The sequence below is a fragment of the Nymphaea colorata genome, chromosome 6 (genome assembly GCF_008831285.2).
Source record: "Nymphaea colorata isolate Beijing-Zhang1983 chromosome 6, ASM883128v2, whole genome shotgun sequence".
Lineage (NCBI taxonomy): Eukaryota > Viridiplantae > Streptophyta > Magnoliopsida > Nymphaeales > Nymphaeaceae > Nymphaea > Nymphaea colorata.
Genome location: NC_045143.1, coordinates 12,429,513 through 12,450,005, shown reverse-complemented (window position 1 = coordinate 12,450,005; position 20,493 = coordinate 12,429,513).

Below are 20,493 nucleotides of genomic sequence, written 5' to 3'. Positions count from 1 at the left end.
CGAGACATCTAGCATATGCTTGTGTTGATTCCTCTTTTGTATAATACTTCAGCTAAAATGAAATATCTTAATGACATGTGCCTCAGAGCTCTTCACTCATTTCAAGATGTTTTATGTGGAAATGCTCCTATTTGGAGAAAATTTTAATGTCTTGATAACATAGTGTTTCTTTGCTTTCTGCTTGTAGCACATGTTATGGCATCACATAGGATGGTTGTTTTGAGTCTACCGACTTAAAAAGATCTGATGAAGTCTTCATGTTTGAATGTGATGGTAGAGCCTAAACTGACCATACCATCTGCAATTGTTATTCTCTCTTGACATGTGAGAGTTGGCACTCCCCAAATTTCTTTACAAGGGATGTTGTCATTTCTTGATATGAGATTATTTTCGGATCCTTGACTTGCCAATCCCCTTTAACTCGACTGAGGACTAGAAGAGATCTCCAAAAATTTAAACTCTTTGCAATTTAAATTTGAGAAGCATTTTGAGTTCTTGTATTAAGGACTCGTATTCTACGATGCTATGTGTGCAGGAGAAATTTAAGTTGAGAGATTAAGGAATCATTTCCTTCTCCGGTACAATAAAAAGTATCCCAATGGCTTCACCAGCTATGCATTTAGATTCATCAAAATGCATCTTTCACACCAGCTCTAGTTCGGTCGTTAGGATGGCTCATTTGAAAAATCATTTTTTTCTTTGATTTCCTTAGAGAGAGGGAAGTCTACCAAATTATCTACAATGGTTTGACCTTTGAGTGATTTATATGATAGAAATTCTAAATCATATTGCATCAATAAAACTTGTCACTTTCCTATCCTCCTATTTAGGAATGGTTGTTTGAGGATGTATTTGAGTGGATTAAGCTTGGATAAATTTTGATATGAAATGATAGTAGGTAGTGCCTTAATTTTTGACACATCCATACCAAGGCTAAGCATGTCTTTTTCATGTCTGAGTAATTCATGTCATACTACATAAATGTTTTATTGACATGTTCTATTTAACATCTATGTTCATATTGTGCAAAAAATCCATCACAACTGCATTATTGATTGTGATGTAAAAAAGTAGGAGGTTTCCTCAAAATTGGAGGTTTCAAAATTGATGGGCAAAGGAGATAATTTCTTGATCCTTTCAAATGAAGCCTGACATTTTGGTCCCCATTCAAACTTGACTCATTCTGAAGTAAATGGTTGAAGAGTTTACATCTCAATCCTCTTTCTTTATTGGCCTCTAGTCTCCAACATAAAGCAGGTGATTCAATGAGAGATCATTTGCATAAACAATATAAGGTAAATTTTGATTGCATGTTGCGATGAAAAGGCATTGATGAGACTTTGACCAGACTTGACAGAACTTGACAAAATTTGGCTTTATAAACTATATCATCTGAACTAGACATGATGTTCTAGGATAGAAGGATAGATGGGCAGACTTTGTTCTACTATTTTACATACTCAAGACCCATGCTTGGACCAATGATAAGGTACAAGTGGGAAAATGATTCCTAACATTGTTAGGCATGGGTGTATATTCTAGACCACTTTTTGATAACTAACTCATACTTAACAATGGCTCCCTCCGATTCAATTGAATATGTTTTCTTTTGATGCTGTGAGAATTATTTGGTTAGTTAACTAAGAAAAATGGTCCCAGTAAGAGGCTTCCTCTAATTGGACTGTAGGTGTATCTTGACTTGATGAATTCTCGGTTAAATAAGTCCCAAACGATGGAGGAGTCGTCCACTTCCTCCATCTTCATATGATAGTGTTTCATAATGGATAACTGACCACCGATATTTTGAAAATGACATGATTATAGTTCCACATGATTGTAGAACCATGATTGTAGTGTGGAGACATATTCTTCTATCAAGTCTGCATCCATAATTGCTAATTTGGTCAACCTCGGTAAAGGAATGCCAAAGCTGCAATTGCTATGGGTGTATGACGGACTTTGACGTGCCTCTATTTTTTGAAGAGGCGAGCTATGCGAAAATTCCTTATGTACTATTCATTGTTGAAGAAGATTAGACCCATAGTACAAGTTACCACGAAATTTTCATAGTTGTCTGCGACACTTCTAAAGAACGAAGCAAGATTAACATATTGGAAATGCTTGCATATTCCCAAGTTCTTCTAATCAGATGTATTGATGTCTCATCTTTCTCCAGAAACAACCAACTCCATTTTCTCGTGAGTTTGTGAATGATTTCTAGAGTTTTGACTTGTCCTTTATTGACAAGAAATTGGTCTTCAATTGGTCCTCTTGGGTCACTTTCTAGCTTGAGTAAACCCATAATGTTGGAAAATTTATCTTGGGTCACTTTAGGTTTCATCTTTTGTTGAATGCTTAAATACTAAACTGCCATTGGTGAACTGCATTGCTAGATTGATCGCTTCATCAAGACTGCAATCTTCTAAGTAGACCAAAAACATACACTAAAAAATTGGATACCAAAAAGATACCACTAAGGTAAGTAGACTCCACTTGGGATGATGCGAAGTTTGGATCGATCTTGATACAACCCGAATAGGATATGGTCAATTGAAAAAATGCTTTCCAAATCCATCTAGACAAGAGAAAGTATTAGATATAAATAGACCCAATAAAGACTTGAGAAGATATTGACAATGGGTTTGGACATGGACTTGGAGACAAGGTAGGGTATTCCATCTCATACATCCAAGCAAGCAATTGAAGAAAAATCAAACAAATGTTAATGCATTTCCTAAGACTCTTGCCTATATGCATTATTTTGAAAATTAGTCTTGGAACGTATGGAGAATAAATGGGCTAATTGATTCTGATTTATCCAAAATTCAAGGTATGCATATATACCAAATTTATGATAGTGATATATACTCCTCTAAAGGTTTTCTCGATTTGGGCTCTCCAATTCTCCTTTTTCACTCATTGATATGTCGAGACTATTGTCTGTTTTGATACTAATGAGGAGACTTCTTTGTCCAATTGAGTGGTCCAGTTGTAAGGCTATATCTCAGACTAATGTCCAGAAAATAGCCTGTCAACATGATGATCGTGACATGGTAAGGATTATTTTTCAAAATTCTTGAGGAAATATGATATAGATGATTCTATTGCATACATTACTAAGAGGTAGATGAGAAAATTTGAGAGCGTGGATGGGATCCATACAACTCCTAAATTGAGGAAGGATAGGATAATTATTAGAACTAAATAGAACATGAAATCTCCTCAATTAGTCTTAAATGCATATAAATATGATGCCGGTAGGTATAGTTATGAAAGGTTTCATATAATTGATATCCACCATTGTGAAAATAACTTATATATGATCCAAAAAATCCTTAGATGGACAATGACATGTCCCATCATGGTCACCATCTGTTCGCACCCCTCCTCGTCCTCAGGGATGTCGATGCGAATTAGCAAAAATTTCAAATTGGGGTTTGAGGACAATTTCAAGAGAAAGGGATCTACCTATTGGTACGAAGTCCAACTGTTTCTACCTCCTTTAACAGAGGTAATCATACCAAGGACTAAGCATTTCTCAAATTGTGTACAAACCATTTGATGCAATACTATTTTCTTGTGCATTAAGAGTTCAAATTAAAATTGGAAGTTCATTTTGAACTTGGTTTTGAATAAGCAATTTCTAAGCTTGTTTTAGGCAAATTGAAATGGAATTTGGACAAGTTGATTGGAAAATTAAGTTGCTTTGAGAAGTTGTTTGAAGACTCAATTTGCTTTTAAGAATTTGGGTAAATTGTTTTGGCCAAAATTTGAAAATCTCAAAATTCTTTTTAAATTGAAAAAATGTGCCATTCAAATTTTATTTCAAAATTTGTGAGGATATTGAAAATTGATTTGGATCGTGGTTTCGATCCAAAATTTTGAAAATTTTCTTGATAATTTGAAAATTGGATTGGTATTGATGATCAAGATTTAGTTCCTTGTTGTAAATTTAAGATAATTTTATGATTTTGAATTGAAATTGTGATAAACTTGTGATCAAATTTTTAAGAAAAATGGCAAAGTTGACTTAGAAAATGGACCAAATTTTGGACAAAGTTGCTAAGTTTTCTTAGCAAATGATTGGTTTTTTAAAAAAAATTTTTTTTTTTGCAAATCATATAATTGGGTTTAAGAGATATGAACTTGATTTCAAATGAGTTTTCTTTTTAGATAAGAGTTAGGATTGCTTAAGTAAGTAAAACTTACTTTTTTGATGAAACATGAGTTCCAAAGTGTTAGAAAACATATCATTTTCAAATGTATTTTGGCCAAATTAGGATTTCCAAATTCTTGTTACAATATGACTTGGTAAGTTTTTGCAACTCAAAATTGAATCACTTGATTTCTAGAGAAGGTTCACATGATGCAATTGATTTGGTGAACGTGAATGCATGAAAGAAGAAGAGAAACTATATGAGACATTCATTCTTCTCTCTCATACTCTCTCAACATTCATTTAATATAAACATGCATTATATAATCCACACACACAAAGGTTGATTTCAATTGGAATGTAAACTTTTCCTAAGTGTGCTTGACATATTATTACGTACAATAGTTAGGGATGCAGTCCACAAGCTTGAGACTTGAATTAATCTCAAATAACGGAAAATCATGTAAATGGAGTTAAAATCAATTGAATAGCAAGTCTTCGTGAACTAACTCTGATGAGAAGAAAAAAGAAGGCATTAAGAGACTCTCCTGGCCCAACCCTAGACACTGTAAGATCCTTTCTTCGCTTTGCATTGAATTAAACCACATGCTCCACTGCTAGTGTGGGCCCCCTTCAATTCCTTTGAGCTTTATTCTTACAAACATACTCTCCAGGTGGGATATTTCTAGTTTCCTATAACAAACAAAAAAGAAAAAGTTATACCCATTTTTGTACCAGTTAATTAACTTAAAGAGGAAAGAGGAGGCAAAGTTGAATGAATAATTCATATGTGACATGATGTGTGAAATAAAGATTAATATTTCTTTAAATAAAGATTAATATGTATGAATTGTATAAGAAATTCTATTTATACAACCATAACAACTTGTCTATTCCATTCCTTCTTTCTTGGATGTGTCTACCATTTTACGAACCTCCGACAGCCATGCATGCGTTCTTTCTCTTCCCCCTCCTTCCACCATACATCTCTTTTGTTCGCAAAAAATTACTCAGCAACAATCGAGCAAGTGGGTAATGTAGGGGTGAACCAAAAAAGTTTGGATACATCCAGATCTAAATGTTGGCTTGGTAAGTGTCCTGTAGTAAGAGGAGTAGTTAAGCCTTCCATTATCCATTTATAGATAAACTGTGTGCTTAGGAGCTCCAGATGATTGAATAAACCAAGATTGCAGAAGAGATGGTATGCTCATTAAGAAAGAGATATGAGAATGTCTCATAAGTATAAGTAACTTATTTGAGCGTGATAGCCAAATGAATAAAAGTTAAGCTTTTGAATATGATTTGGCAACATTTTGGCGTAAGGATGAATTTCATGCAAAATCTGAAAATTTATTAATGAAAACAGCCACTCCTAATAGTGTATTTTGGGATGCTGATTTGAACGAGATTAGAACTTTTTCTAGTTATATGGAAAATAGCTACTTAGTGGCTGAAAATTATCATTGTTGTATCTTTAAACTTTAAATTTTTAAGTTAAATTTCATGAAAGGATGGTCTGATTTCAGCAATATACATGCATTTTGTGCATGTATTGCTGGAATTGACAAAGTTTTGAGATGAAATATTGACTGATTTTGTAATTTTGAACTAGATCAAAATGAAGGTTCTCTTTCTTTAAAATCAGTTTGAAAATATGTTCTAACCTAACTTTAAAAGAGAAAAATGATTTTAATAAGAGGTTATATGTGCATATATATGATAATATTATATATATATATATATATATATATACACGTATCTTGCCTCTCAAAATGGGATATTTGACAAGGGACCACTTAGCTTATGAACCATGATCATTCATAGCTTGGTTCTTTTACTTAAGAAGATTGAAAACTAATTTTTAATCTCCTCAACCACCCTTAATCAACTAAATCAAGAATGCATGAATCAAAATGACTCAAAATGAAAGGAAAGAAGAGAATACTCAAGCTTATTTATCTATAATTCACCATGCAGGGGTAGATCACATTCATGAGAATGTATCTGTCCCTGATAGACATTTAAATTATATATGTTGAAGCAATATAAATCACTCTCACACCATGGAATCCTCTCATGGTGGGGAGTTGAAAATGGTTTAGGCTAGCTATTTTGAAATGGACATGGCGTTGAGGCCCTTTTCCAAACTTGATTCATGGATTCTCTTTTTGAAAAAACTGATTTATGTGAAACAAAGATTTGTAGAGAATGTTCTGAAATTGCCCCTACCTTGTGGTTGGCCTATGTGATTGAGGCTTCTCTGGCTGGTTCTCAAAATCCAGCAATCCTATGCAAGAATCTAGACCAAGATTCAAGCTTAGCAAGGCTGAAGAAAGAGTTCTTCTTTGTTGGAAATTGCAGAGATGAAGAGGGTTCCTTACAACAAACATCTCAAATAAGTGTCCACTAAAGTACCTGAGCTTAGCAAATTTGATAGAAAGGATTAGGAAATGAGAAAGAGAGAAAGGGAGAAGGCTTGGATGATGGTTTCTTCTCCTTGGCTTTTTCTTCTCTCCTTCTTCCTCTTTCTAGTCTTGGTTGCAACTTGGCTGCACTTGCTCTTGGCTGCAACTAATAGAAAGTGTTAGAGAAATCCCAAATTTTCATCCTCCTACCTTGGCTCCCAAGACCGGTTTATATAGAGATCGAATTGAATGTGGAAGGGGATGGGGTGGATGCAACTACCTCCTTAACTCACCCTTGCAACATGCCCAAACCTCGAGGAATATGCTCTCTTTTGAGCTGGTGAGTTAGGATAGGTCCAGCTTGGTGCGAAGCTGGATTAAGAATTGAATTAAATTTTGAAAAATAGGCTGAGGTGGCTGCCACCTCAACCAGCCTCTAATTCAACCAATGGTTAAGAGAAATTTGACTTCTCATTAGTCTAATCCATGATACATGGATTGAAGATTTGACACATGAGATTAAATGAGTTTTTATCCTCTATAAATGACTCCAACCAAGAACACCTAGCCTACACACATGAGCTGGGTGTGTCTCACAAGGTCTGGTCAACCATGGTCCAGACCTAGTCAAGTCTAACCTGGGTCAAGGTTCAGGTTTTTAAACACCAAGTTTGACTGAAAATCTTGATGAAAATACCCTTGGCTCGGTTTTATTTTCAAATTGAGATTGCTAGGTTTAAACCTAGTGACTAAGCTCTAAATCTAATGAATCGCAACTTCTTGTTTGACAATTCAATTAAATTTGAAAAGACTTTTGAAATTGTCAAATTCGTTTTGAAAATGACATTTTTGTCCATAATTCAATTTTAAAATGGATTTAATTGAATCAAATTTAAATTTGAAATGCTGATTTTCAACTTGGTATTTGATTTGTGCATTTGATAAATTCAAATGTGTATTTCATTTACATAAAATTCTAATTTTGGGTTCTATGAATTCAATTGGATCTTGAAAGGACAAAGTTATCCAAATTCAGTCAAATTTGACCAATTGATCAAAGTCAAAGCTCACTTTGTGGTCCGATCTTGACATGGTTTGACTAAATTGGATGACTTTGAGCTTAGAAAGCACTTGGTTTGACTGAGCTCAATTTTGACTTTTTAGTTTATCTAGGTTTAGTCAAAGTAGACTTGATCTAGTCAAGGTCTATCCTTGCCCAATGGCTGGATCGTGGGTAGACTTAACCTTTTGACTAGATTTGACTGAGCTAAGCTCATGTTGACTGAACTTAGTGAGGGTTCGGGTCCACCTAAGATGAACCTACTTGGTTTATGTAGGTTAGTTAGAAGCCATAAAAGCTTCCTTGGAACTAAGCCCCTATCCTTAATTAGAGGATCTTTTCAATGAATGGAGAGAGAAAGAGATATAACTTTGACTTGTTTCCCATGGATTTAATTTATGAGCTTATTTATCTCTCATTGAAAATGATAGACAAGAGGAGATATTTTGAAAAGAGAAGGTGTGTGGCCTCTTGGGTGGGCCCTTGGCCATGCGAGCCAAGTGGGGCCTACACATGGGTCTCACACAACATTTTGGATCTTGAATTGGATCCAGTTTTTGAATTTGAATCTAGATTCAGATTTTGAATTCAGATTTGGTTTCCAAATTGGACATGGATCCCAAACAACAATTGCAATTGGATTTGAATTTGAATTTTAAAAACCTAATTTGGATCCAGTTTTGAGTACTAGATTAGGATTTGGACTCGTATCCTACCTTGGGATTTATGCCATGAGTTAAATTCATGATTTGAACCTAAATTGTGTTTAGATTTGAAATTAGCCTTGAAATTGAAGTTTTTCACTATTGTTTTTGTGAAATTCTTTTATAAGATTTTTAAATTCCATTTGTGAACTGAGATGGAAAAATTTTGGGCATTAACAGATAGTTTTGATATTTATCTTGTGAAATATATTGATTTGCTGTCTTAATTAAGATCAGAATTAGTGTTTATGCAGCATTTAATGTTTGTGACTGCTTCTTTAGCATAGTGATAGTATAGGTCCGCATAGTTTTCATTTTATGGCAATTGATGGCTTTGTTTACTAGATTTCTTGTAGGTAGTACAGTAGTTAGTTCGTTTGTGCTGGTGTGTTCAGTTTATTATCAGCCAATTCTTGCATTAGTAGTTAACTCAGCACAAGATTTGGGAGGAAAAAGCCCTCACCGGTGACTTTGAAGTTGAACAATAGGACAACTATCGTTGGTTGCTATATAGTTAATTGTATTGCATTCTAGAGTTTTTTTTTTCCCTTTTGTACTTAACTATATATGTGCTTAATAGTTTAGAATAGACCTACGTGGTGTTTTAAAGTGTTTTTAGCAGTTATGCTCAAATTTGTGAAGTTGTTGTTAACACACCAAATTTTTCCACATTAAAATTGAAGCAATATGAAAATTTTACAAAAGAGTTGTGAAATTTTGCAATTTCAAAGCCAATTTCGAACCTAAATGTAATTTGGATTTGAATCACGAATTTAACCCATGGCAAGAATCCCAATGCAGGATTACGAGTCCAAACTATGTCCAAATTAGGATTTGACATTCAAATTCAATTACAAATGCCATTTGACATTCAAATTCAATTACAAATGTCAATTGAAATCCAAATTCAATTACAAATGTCATTTGAAATCCAAATCCAATTGCAAATGTCATTTGAAATCCAAGTCCAATTGCAAAATTCAAATTATGACTTAGATCCAAGAATTGGATCTAATTCAGGCTAGAATGCTACGTGGGACCCATGTGTGGGCCCCACCTAGCCCGTGTGGTCAAGAGCCCCCCAGGGTTCACACACCCCATTTAAAAAAAATAAAAATAAATAAATAAATGTTTTCTCCCAATTAAATGAAAAAACCATTTTCAATGAGAAATGAATGATATCATAACTAAAAACCTAGGAAAAGAGAAACATTTATGCATCTTTCTCTTCTTTAACTAGGTCTTCTTTAAAGAGTTTTCAATCTTCGAAAAGCAATAACTAGGCTGGTCAAACCCACTTAATTCAAGTAGGTTCGACCCTAGTGCACCCAAGTCTTAGCTAGACTCAGTCAACATGAGCTCATCTTGGTCAAAAAGTAGGTCTGTCTCACGATCCAATTAATGGACGAAAATAGACTTTGACCAAACCAAACCCACTTTGACTAAACCCAATTAAAGTACAATTTAGTTCAACTAAGAGCTTTCTTATCTCAAATTTATCAAATTACCTCAAACAAAGTCAAACTATTCGCAATTAAGCTTTGACTTTGGTCAATTGGTCGAAATAGACCAATGTGGACAATTTTGCCCCTCTATGATGAAATTGAGATTACAGAGCCTAAATTGGCTTATGAATGGCAAATAAATATTTGGATTTGTCAAATAGATAAATCAAATACCAAATTAAAATTCAATTTTTCAAACGAAAGTTTGATTCAGTTGAAATCCATCCTCAATCAAATTATGGACAAAAATACCCTTTTCGAGCTAAATTTGATAGAATTTTCAAATTTTATTCAAATTTAAATTGGATTATCATAATTCAATGGCATTTGGAGCTTAATAACTAGGTTTTAACCTAACAAGCTCAATTTCAAACAAAAAAATAAATAAATAGCACAAAATAAGGCAAAACCCTGTGCAAGGGCATTTTCGTCCAAAATTTGGTCAATGTTGGTCAGCTAGGTCTGAACCAAGTTGACCAAACCTAACCCAGCCCACCCAGCTCGTGTAATTGGGATAAGATGAGTAAATAAAGTCATTAAAACTCCATTTATTCTATTTTTCATCTCCCTAAGCCTTGATTAATCTTCCAAGGCAAATTTAAGGAGGTGGTTGAACCCACCTCCTCCTCTATATAAACCTCCCCTTGGCCACCGAGGGGGGACGAAATTTTGAGGTATTCTATCAAGTGCTGCAGCCAAGGAGCTAGCAGGGAGAAGCCAAGGAAGAGAGGAGAGATTCGTCCAAGTATTCTTCCCTCTTTTCTCTTACTTTCTTCTTCATTTTCTTCTATTCTCTCCATCGATTTTGCTAAGTTAGGGTGCTTAAGTGAACCCTTACTTAGGATTTTCGTGGTGAGAAGTCTTCTTTTCTACTACAAATTCCAGCAAGCAAGCTATTCTACTTCTAGCTTTGAATTCTACCTAACCAAATCACACGATTTGGCAAAAGAAGAATTGAAAAATCAAGTTTCTTTGCTAAGGAAACTTTGCTATTTTTCAAAAGTTGATCATAATTTCACTTCATGAACCATTTAGAGTTCACAATAAAGAACTCAATTTCACTCTTCAAAATCTTCAAGAATTGTGTATTTCAAATTGAATGGCACAAAAACAAAGGTTTTTGAACCAACTTGAAAATCCTCTAATCGTCAAAACGAGTTCAAATCACTCATTCAAAATAAATTTTGGTTCTTGAATCCAAAACCTCAATGCATAAGCATATAGGATTTGCATCAAAAACTCGTATATGATCCAAATTATCCTTAGTCCTTGGTCTAATTATCCCTGTTAAAGGCGGCAGGAATGGTTGAACCTTGTACCGACGGGCGGATCCCTTTTCATTAAAAATCCTTTCAAAACCTCAATTTTAAAAGAATTTTGCTGATTTGCATATGACACCCTTTGAGAAAGGGGTGGGGTGCGAACAGATGGCACACCCGGTGGGACCCGTCATTGTTTGTCTAAGGACCTATTTGAATCATATACAAGTTATTTTACATTGCCGGATATCAATTGCACAAATTTTTTCATAAACATGCATACCGGCATCATGTAGTATATATTGAGGAGATTTCATGAACCTCTTCCATTTCAATTTATCCTACCCCTCCTCAATTTAGGGATTGTATGTAGCTCATGTATGCTATCAAATTTTCAAATCTATCTCTTAAGAATGCATGCAATAGAGCCATCTATTTCGCATCTTCTCATGAATTTTGAAAAACAAATCCTTACCTATATTATGTCCCGGTCATCACTTTGTCGGGCAGATCTCTAGGACATTTGTCCAAGATGTAGCCTTACAACTGGACCACCCAGTTGGATTGAGAAGTCCCCCATTAGTACCGAAACAGACAATAGTCCCGGTATATCGATGGGTGAACAAGGAGAATTGGAGAGCCCAAATCTGGAAAACCCTTGGAGGAGTTTATGCCAGTACCATAAATTTGGTATATAGGCATACCTTAAATTATTGGATAAATCGAAAACGATTCACCCATTTATTCTCCATAGGTTCCAAGACCAATTTTCAAAACAATGCATATAGGCAAGAGTCCTAGGGAATGCATTTTCAATTTTTCGTTAATTGCTTGTTTGGGTGCATATGATGTTTGCCTCTAAGTCCATGTCCAAACCCAATGTCAAAACTCTTCTCGAGTCTCTATTGGGTCAATTCATGTCAAAGTCTAACACCTTCTCTTGTCTAGATGGACTCAGAAAGCATTTTCCCATATGACCACATCCTATTCGGGTCGTGTCAAGGTTGATCCGGACTTCGCATCATCTCAAGTGGTGTCTACCTACCTCAGTGGTATCTTTCATGGTACCCAACTTTTCGGTGTATGTTTCTGGACCACTTAGAAGATTGCGGTCTTGAAGAAGCAATTAGTCTTGCCATGCAACCTATCAATGGCAATCTAATCCATGCAGTTGCCGAAAGATGGAACCCAAGGACCAACACATTCTGGTTTCCATGGGGTGAAATGACAATCACTCTTGATGAGTTCTCCAGCATTATGGGTTTGCCAAAACCAAAAGGTGACCCAAGAAGTCCAATGGAAGACCAGTTCCTTGTAAACCAATGTCAAGTCAAAACTCTAGAAGTGATTCGTAAACTCACAGGGAAACGGAGTTGGCCTTTTCTAGAGAAAGATGGACATCAATATCTTCAACTAAAAGAACTTGGTGAAACATATTCCCAATTTGTCAACCCTACGTCACTATCTAGAAGTGTTGCAGACAAGTACAAAAACTCTATGGTGACTTGTACTGCGGGTCTTATCTTCTTCAACAATGAAGAACACATAATGGATTTCCGCATAGCCCGCCTCTTCAGAAAATGGGGGCATGTCAAAGTCCGTCACGTATCTGTAGCAATGGCAGCCTTGACATTTCTTTACAGAGGACTGACCAAATTTTCAATTGGAGATGCAGACTCAATAGAAGGATGTGTCTTCACACTACAAGCATGGTTCTACAAACATGTGGGGCCACAATCATGTCATTTTCAGAATACCAACGGCCAGTTATCCAGTATGGAACACTACCGTAGGACGATGGAGGAAGTGGATGACTCCATCATCATTTGGGACTTCTTTGATCGAGAATTCATCAAGTCAAGATACACCTACAACCCAGTCAGAGGAAGTATTCTATTGGGACCATTCTTCATAGTCGAATACCATCCGGAGCGTTGCCTCAGACAGTTATCACTGCGTCAAAGGAAAGCATATCCAATTGAGTTAGAATGAGCCATTGTAGAGTGTGAACTAGATACCGAAGAGTAGTCCGGAATATACACCTACGCCCAACAACGTTGAGAATCATTTGCTCACTTGTATCTTATCCTTGGTCCAGGAAATGGTCCTGAATATGTAAAATGGTGTGATGAAGTCCACCCATCTATCCTTCTGTCCTAGATTGTCATGTCTGGTACATTGTTGTTAAGCCAAAATTTGTCAAGTTTTGTTGAACTTTGTCAACTTTTGTCATTCTCATCTTTCTTTTAATATGCAATCAAAATTCGTCAACTCTCGTCAATTCAAATCCTGACATTTTCAATTTTTCTTCTTGCAAGGTGAATATCTGCTTTATGGTCGAAACCAGAAGCCAACAAAGAAGAAGGATTGAAATGGAGCTAGAACAAACTTTTATGGGAGACAAGGGAGAAGAATCCTCCTCAGAAACACCTCCCAAGCTAGAAATGAATGATCCAGAATTTGAAGAATACAGAAGATTTCAGAGATACCTGATTATGTTTAATGAAGAACAAGCTCAGGCAGAAAATGCCAAAAAGAAAGGGAAGAAGACAAAGAAATATTCATCAAGTAGTTCCGAATCTTCTGAAGATACTACAATAGAATCCAGTACTGAAGAAGAACCAAAAACTCCTAAGAAAAGAAGAAGGGAGAATCCTGGAAAACAAAAATTCAGGAAGTTGAAAAGAAGTTGAACGCAGTCCAACTCAAAGGCAAGAATAAAAGGAATTTTACGTGCGAAGATTTCTACGAAAGCTTTAGAAACGACAAGCATATAAAAAATTTGCCTAATAAATTTTATCAAATTTGATGGCCATGGAGACCCAAAGGCACATTTGGCCATGTTCTTTGCTGAATGCTACAAATTTCGCACAATCACAGGGCCCTCTTTCAATGTTTCCCAAGAAGCCTGGAAGGAAATGCCGCACAATGGTACCGGGAACACATCAACCCAGTCGAATTGAAGAATTTTGACAAGTTAATCAACATTTTCATTGAAAGGTTCATTCAAAACGTCGAAACTGCACCAACGATCACCACACTATGCTATATGAAGCAGAGGCCTGGTGAAAAGGTGAGAGATTTTATTCAAAGATGGAGGTCCTCTTGCAACAAGATGAGAGACCCAATCTCTCAATCCCATGCATTGGGACTCATCGTAAACAATTTGACACAACCATTAAGGAGCCTCATTTCCAATGCTGCAATTAAGTCTTTCATCGATCTCACCAAGAGGGTAGAATGCGTTGAAGCAGGAATTGAAAATGAAGCTTTTGATGTTGTCATCCCAAGAAGAATAGCATGAATCAAAATGCTTCAGCCAGCGTCGTAGCCAATGCCGCCACCTTCAAGAAAGAGAAGTCAGAATATCCCAAAAATAAAGGGCTAATGGACAGAGCTAGTGGCAGTAGCAGTGGCACTAAAAACAAACATCCTGGATGGGGATACGATAGGAAATTCACCCCATTACAACAGAGTTATGAAGAGGTCATGCACATGTTGATCGAAAGAGGTACTCTGTTTCTCCCAAAAGTCTCCAACCCCCCACCGATGATGGGAAAAAACAAAGAGCAATTTTACAAATTTCAACGTGCTCCAGGACACGACACAGAAGACTTTCTTGTACTTAAAAATATTGTGCAAGATGCAGTTGATAAAGAAATCATCAAAGAAATCAGCGAACAACCAGACATTCTCAAAAACCCTTTTTCTAAACATGGGAAATGAATAGTTTCGATGGTCAGATTTTCAATAGGTCATCAAATTATGCTGACAAACAAAAGGGATACAACATCCCTCGATTTCTTTGGATTACTTTTCAAACATGATAAAGGATCCATCAATGCACAAACCGGACTGGTTAAACAAGACCATCTAATAGAGATTGATCAGAAGTCACAAGTGTGCGACCCTGAACCATTGGAATTCATTTTCAAGGAATTAGACCCCTTACCCGGAGTCAGGAAGGGAGGATTTAGCCCTAACCAAGGAAATGGATGGGCATTTGAATTATGTGAAAATGGTCTGATCATGTTCTCTAATAAAGATCACCATCAATCTGAATCAATAAATTCGCTATCATTTTGTCATTTTGTTATCATTGTACTCTAAATAGACCAAGTGTCTTCATTTTGTAATACCTTCAAAGATGCAATGGCATATGCAATTTACTTCCATGTACAATGTCTCAAATCTCATCTAACTTATTTATAATCTTTAGGATGACATCTGAGGATCAATCAACAAAAGCCTTTAAGGAGGTAAATCCAGAATTCACTGAGACAGAGTGTCCAGAGTTCATCCAAATAAGAAAGCAAGATCAACCGTCACCTTTGATTAATGATCCAATTGAGGAAATTAATATTGGCACGGAAGAGAACCTAAAGATTTTGCAAATCAGAACAAGTCTTTCAGCAGGTGAAAGAAAAGAGTTGATAGACTTCCTCAAAGAGCATCAAGAAGCCTTTGCATGGACTTATGAGGACAAGCCAGGACACGATACAAAATTAGTCGAGCATCGACTACCATTGAAACCAGAATGCAAGCCAATCAAACAAAAGTTGAGAAAACTAGACCCTCGTCTTGAGGGGCAAGTTAAGGAAGGCCTAGAAGACCTACTAAAGGCAGGGTTCATCTGAGCAATCGACTATCCTGAATGGTTAGCAAACATTGTGGTAGTCCCAAAGAAAAATGACAAAATTCGACTCTGCATCGATTTCAGAGATTTGAATAAAGCCACACCAAAGGACGACTATCCACTTCCAAACATCGACTTGTTGGTCGACAGTACTGTAGGTCACGTTATTTTATCCTTCATGGATGGATATTCTGGCTATAACCAAATTAAACTGACTGCTCAAGATCAAGCCAAAACATCGTTTACAACCCCATGGGGCACTTTTTGCTATACGGTAATGTCGTTTGGTTTGAAGAACGCTGGGGCAACATATCAAAGAGCCATGGCAGCCATTTTTCATGATCAAATGCATCAAATCATGGATGCATATATAGATGATCTACTAATTAAGTCAAAAACAAGGGAAAATCACATCAACATTCTTTCTCAAGTTTTTGATAGATTCTTACAGTATAAGCTTAGGTTGAATCCACAAAAATGTGTATTTGGTGTGGAATCTGGTAAGCTTTTGGGATTTATGGTTAGCAAAAAGGGAATCGAAATGGATCCCTCCAAAGCAAAGGCGATCATCGAAATGCCACCGCCAACAAATCTTAAGGGGCCATGTAGCCTGCAAGGCAGAATTCAGTCAATTAGAAGGTTTATATCTAATCTTGCCATGAGATGTCAACCCTTCAACCATTTACTGCGGAAAGGAGTCAAATTTGAATGGGGACATGAATGTCAAGCCTCATTTGAAAAGATCAAGAAGTATCTTCTTTGTCCACCAATTTTAAAACCTCCAATTCTGGGGAAACCTCTACTTCTTTACATCACAGTCAACAATTCAGCCTGTGGTGGATTTTTGACTCAATATGAAGAAGGATGTCGAATAGGACATGTCATTTATTACATCAGTAAGACATTTGTGTAGTATGAAAAGAACTACTCGCACACGGAAAAAACTTGCTTGGCCTTGGTATGGATGTGTTAAAAATTAAGACATTACCTATTGACATGCGAAGTTAAAATTTTAACCAAACTTAATCCACTCAAATATATCATTGAACAACCATTTCTGAATGAAAGGATAACAAAGTGGCAGGTTTTGTTGATGCAATATGATTTGGAATATGTGTTACAAAAATCAATCAAGGGGCAAGCCATCGTATGAGTTGGCAGATTTTTCTCTATCTGAAGAAATCAAAACAGAGGATGATTTTCCAGATGAGCAAATCCTAACGATTGAACCAGAGCCAATTTGGGAGATGTATTTTGATGGATCTAAAAGCACAGCGGGGGCAGGCATTGGGATACTTTTCACTACACCAAAAAAGGAAATGATTCTTTACTCCCTCAAATTAAATTTCTCTTGCATGCATAATATGGCAGAGTAGGAGGTCCTAATCCAAGGACTCAAAATGCTGCTCAAATTTAAAGTGCAAAGGGTTTGCATTTTTGGAGATTCTCTCTTAGTTGTCAGTCAGGTCAATGGAGATTGGCAAGTCAAAGATCAGAAATTGATCCCATACCAGGAGTTAGCAACTTCCCTCTTAAGACAATTCGAGGAATATCAACTCTTGCATGTCAAAAGAGAATTTAATCCGATTGCAGACGGTTTGGCCACTTTAGGCTCCACCATTGCATTCAAACCTAGAGAATCTATCAGATCTTTTGAAGTTGAAAGACTCGAACAACCTTCTTTTGTCATACTAGAACATGTATTACAAGCAGAAGGCAGAAAAACACCATGGTATCAGAACATCAAAAGGAGCAAAGGGCCATGAGGCATATGTCATCAAGATATTTCATTTTAGCAGACATCTTATACAGAAGAGGATTCAGTACAGAATACGCTAGATGTCTCGATGTAAATGAGGCACTAGAAGTCATTCAAGAAGCTCATGAAGGAATTTGTGGAGGACATGTAGGATATCAGACCCTCGTCAAACAGATAGTCAGAGCAGGATATTATTGGCCTACAATGCAAAAGGACTGTCATCAATTTGTCAAGAAATGCATCAAATGTCAGTTGCGTGCACCATCAATTCATGCTCCAGCAACATACCTTTATTCGGTCAACTCAGCTGACCATTCTCTATGTGGGCCTTCGACGTGGTCAGACCAATCAATCCGCCTACCTCAAATGGACACAGGTATTTTCTTGCAGCTACAGATTATTTCACCAAATGGGTCGAAGCAATCACCTTAAAAACAGTCGAAGGACGACATGTAGTGTCCTTCATCCACAAAAATCTTTTGTGTAGATTTGGCATCCCGCACGATATCGTTTCTGACAACGGTACTCATTTTAAAAATGAGAAAGTGCGCAATCTTTGTCACAAACATAAAATACAACATCACTTCTCTGTCCCATATTACCCTCAAGGTAATAGTCAAGCAGAAGCAACCAACAAGATCTTGATTCGTGTCTTAGAAAGGACTATTGAAACAGGCCGAGATTGGCACGAGAAAATGCACAATGCACTTTGGGCGTATCGAACTACAATTCAGACACCCACCAATGCTACACCAGCAGAGTTAGTATATGGAACGGAAATTGTCCTTCCATTATATGTCCAAAAACCAGCAATGAAATTTGCTGCTCTCATTGAACTCCCAATTAGCAGGTATCAAAAAAAGAGACTTGCTCAATTAGACCTCTTAGATGAGAAAGACTACAAGCGGCAGAGCACGTTGAAGTCTATCGCAAGAGAGTCGCCCGACATTATGCCAAATCGGTCATTGAGAGAAAATTTCAGGTAAATGATCTTGTACTAAGATCTATAGTTCCACTTAGGAGTAGACCTAAGGGAAAATGGGCACCGAACTGGGAAGGACCTTATGTCGTCAAGGAGGTTCTACCTCACAATTCTTATCGGTTGATTGATGCTGATGGAGTCAAAATCCCTGATCCGATTAATGCTTTGCATCTCAAGAAATTCTATACTTGAATTTGCAAATCAATGATTTCGAAACAAATGTGCTTTAATGCACATTTTTACCAATTTTCAAACCAACTAGGGGGCATAGTATCCCTTAGTTTAAAAAAAAAAAGCGTCAAAATTTTCAAACTCAGCTCATGTCTTGACGCAAGATGCAAGAAAAAACTATCAAGCAAAATGAGTTGAGCGATGACCTCGGGGTGAGTGTAGTTGTTCCTCTGGTTCAAAGCTCTGCAGGCGCGGGTGGGCATATGACCTATGCTTACACCGTGAAGCTAAAAAGCAATCCATGAATATTTTGCTTATATTAAGTCTCCTAAAGCCTTCTGAATTCGAGCAAGTAAATCCAAGGAGTGTTCTACACTTGGTACCCTAAGGCCAACTGGTCTAAGAGTTACCGGCCCAAAGCTTGTTACAAGGGTTCAGAAGAAAGCCCAATAGACTTGATATCACACAAAGCAAACTACACAAAACCGCCAAAGCGGTGGAACTCCGTAGTAGCTTTTGGGGTGATGAGTAATTTTCCCCAAGAGTGAAGGGTGGCTCAAAAAAGAGAAAATCAAAATTCAAAAGCAAAAGTGAATAGGCGAAAAACTAAGTAAAAGGAGAGAAAAAACACTTGCCAATGGTTTAGAAGGCATCAAAGGCTAAGTTCTTCAAGCATCAAATGCAAAAACTTTCACAATTGCAAAATTTTTCAACCAACATTAATTCCTCTACAAAGTCTCCAGTGAGATAGAGGAAAATCTTCTTATTTCAGGTCTACGCCTATCATTTCCCCTTGAGTGAGGACGCTTAAACGTCATTTGAAAAATGGATTTTCTTCAATTTCCAGTTGCAAAAAATTTGGTGCATAAATCTTTGCTATTAAACACATTCTTCAACTTACTTAACAACAAAGAGGGGCATTTGTTAACACCCCAAATTTTTCCACATTAAAATTGAAGCAATATGAAAATTTTACAAAAGAGTTGTGAAATTTTGCAATTTCAGAGCCAATTTCGAACCTAAATGTAATTTGGATTTGAATCATGAATTTAACCCATGGCATGAATCTCAATGCAGGATTACGAGTCCAAACTATGTCCAAATTAGGATTTGACATTCAAATTCAATTACAAATGTCATTTGACATTCAAATTCAATTACAAATGTCATTTGAAATCCAAATCCATTTGCAAATGTCATTTGAAATCCAAATTCAATTGCAAATATATTTGAAATCCAAGTCCAATTGCAAAATTCAAATTATGACTTAGATCCAAGAATTGGATCTAATTCAGTCTAGAATGCTATGTGGGACCCACGTGTGGGCCCCACCTAGCCCGTGTGGTCAAGAGCCCCCCAGGGTTCACACACCTCCATTTAAAAAAAAATAAAAATAAATAAATAAATGTTTTCTCCCAATTAAATGAAAAAAACCATTTTCAATGAGAAATGAATGATATCATAACTAAAAACCTAGGAAAAGAGAAACATTTATGCATCTCTCTTCTTTAACTAGGTCCTCTTTAAAGAGTTTTCAATCTTCAAAAAGCAATAACTAGGCTGGTCAAACCCACTTAATTCAAGTAGGTTCGACCCTAGTCACCCAAGTCTTAGCTAGGCTCAGTCAACATGAGCTCAGCTTGGTCAAAAAGTAGGTTTCTCTCACGATCCAATTAATGGACAAAAATAGACTTTGACCAAACCAAACCCACTTTGACTAAACCCAGTTAAAGTACAATTTAGCTCAAATAAGAGCTTTCTTGTCTCAAATTTATCAAATTACATCAAACAAAGTCAAACTATTCGCAATTAAGCTTTGACTTTGGTCAATTGGTCGAAATAGACCAATGTGGATA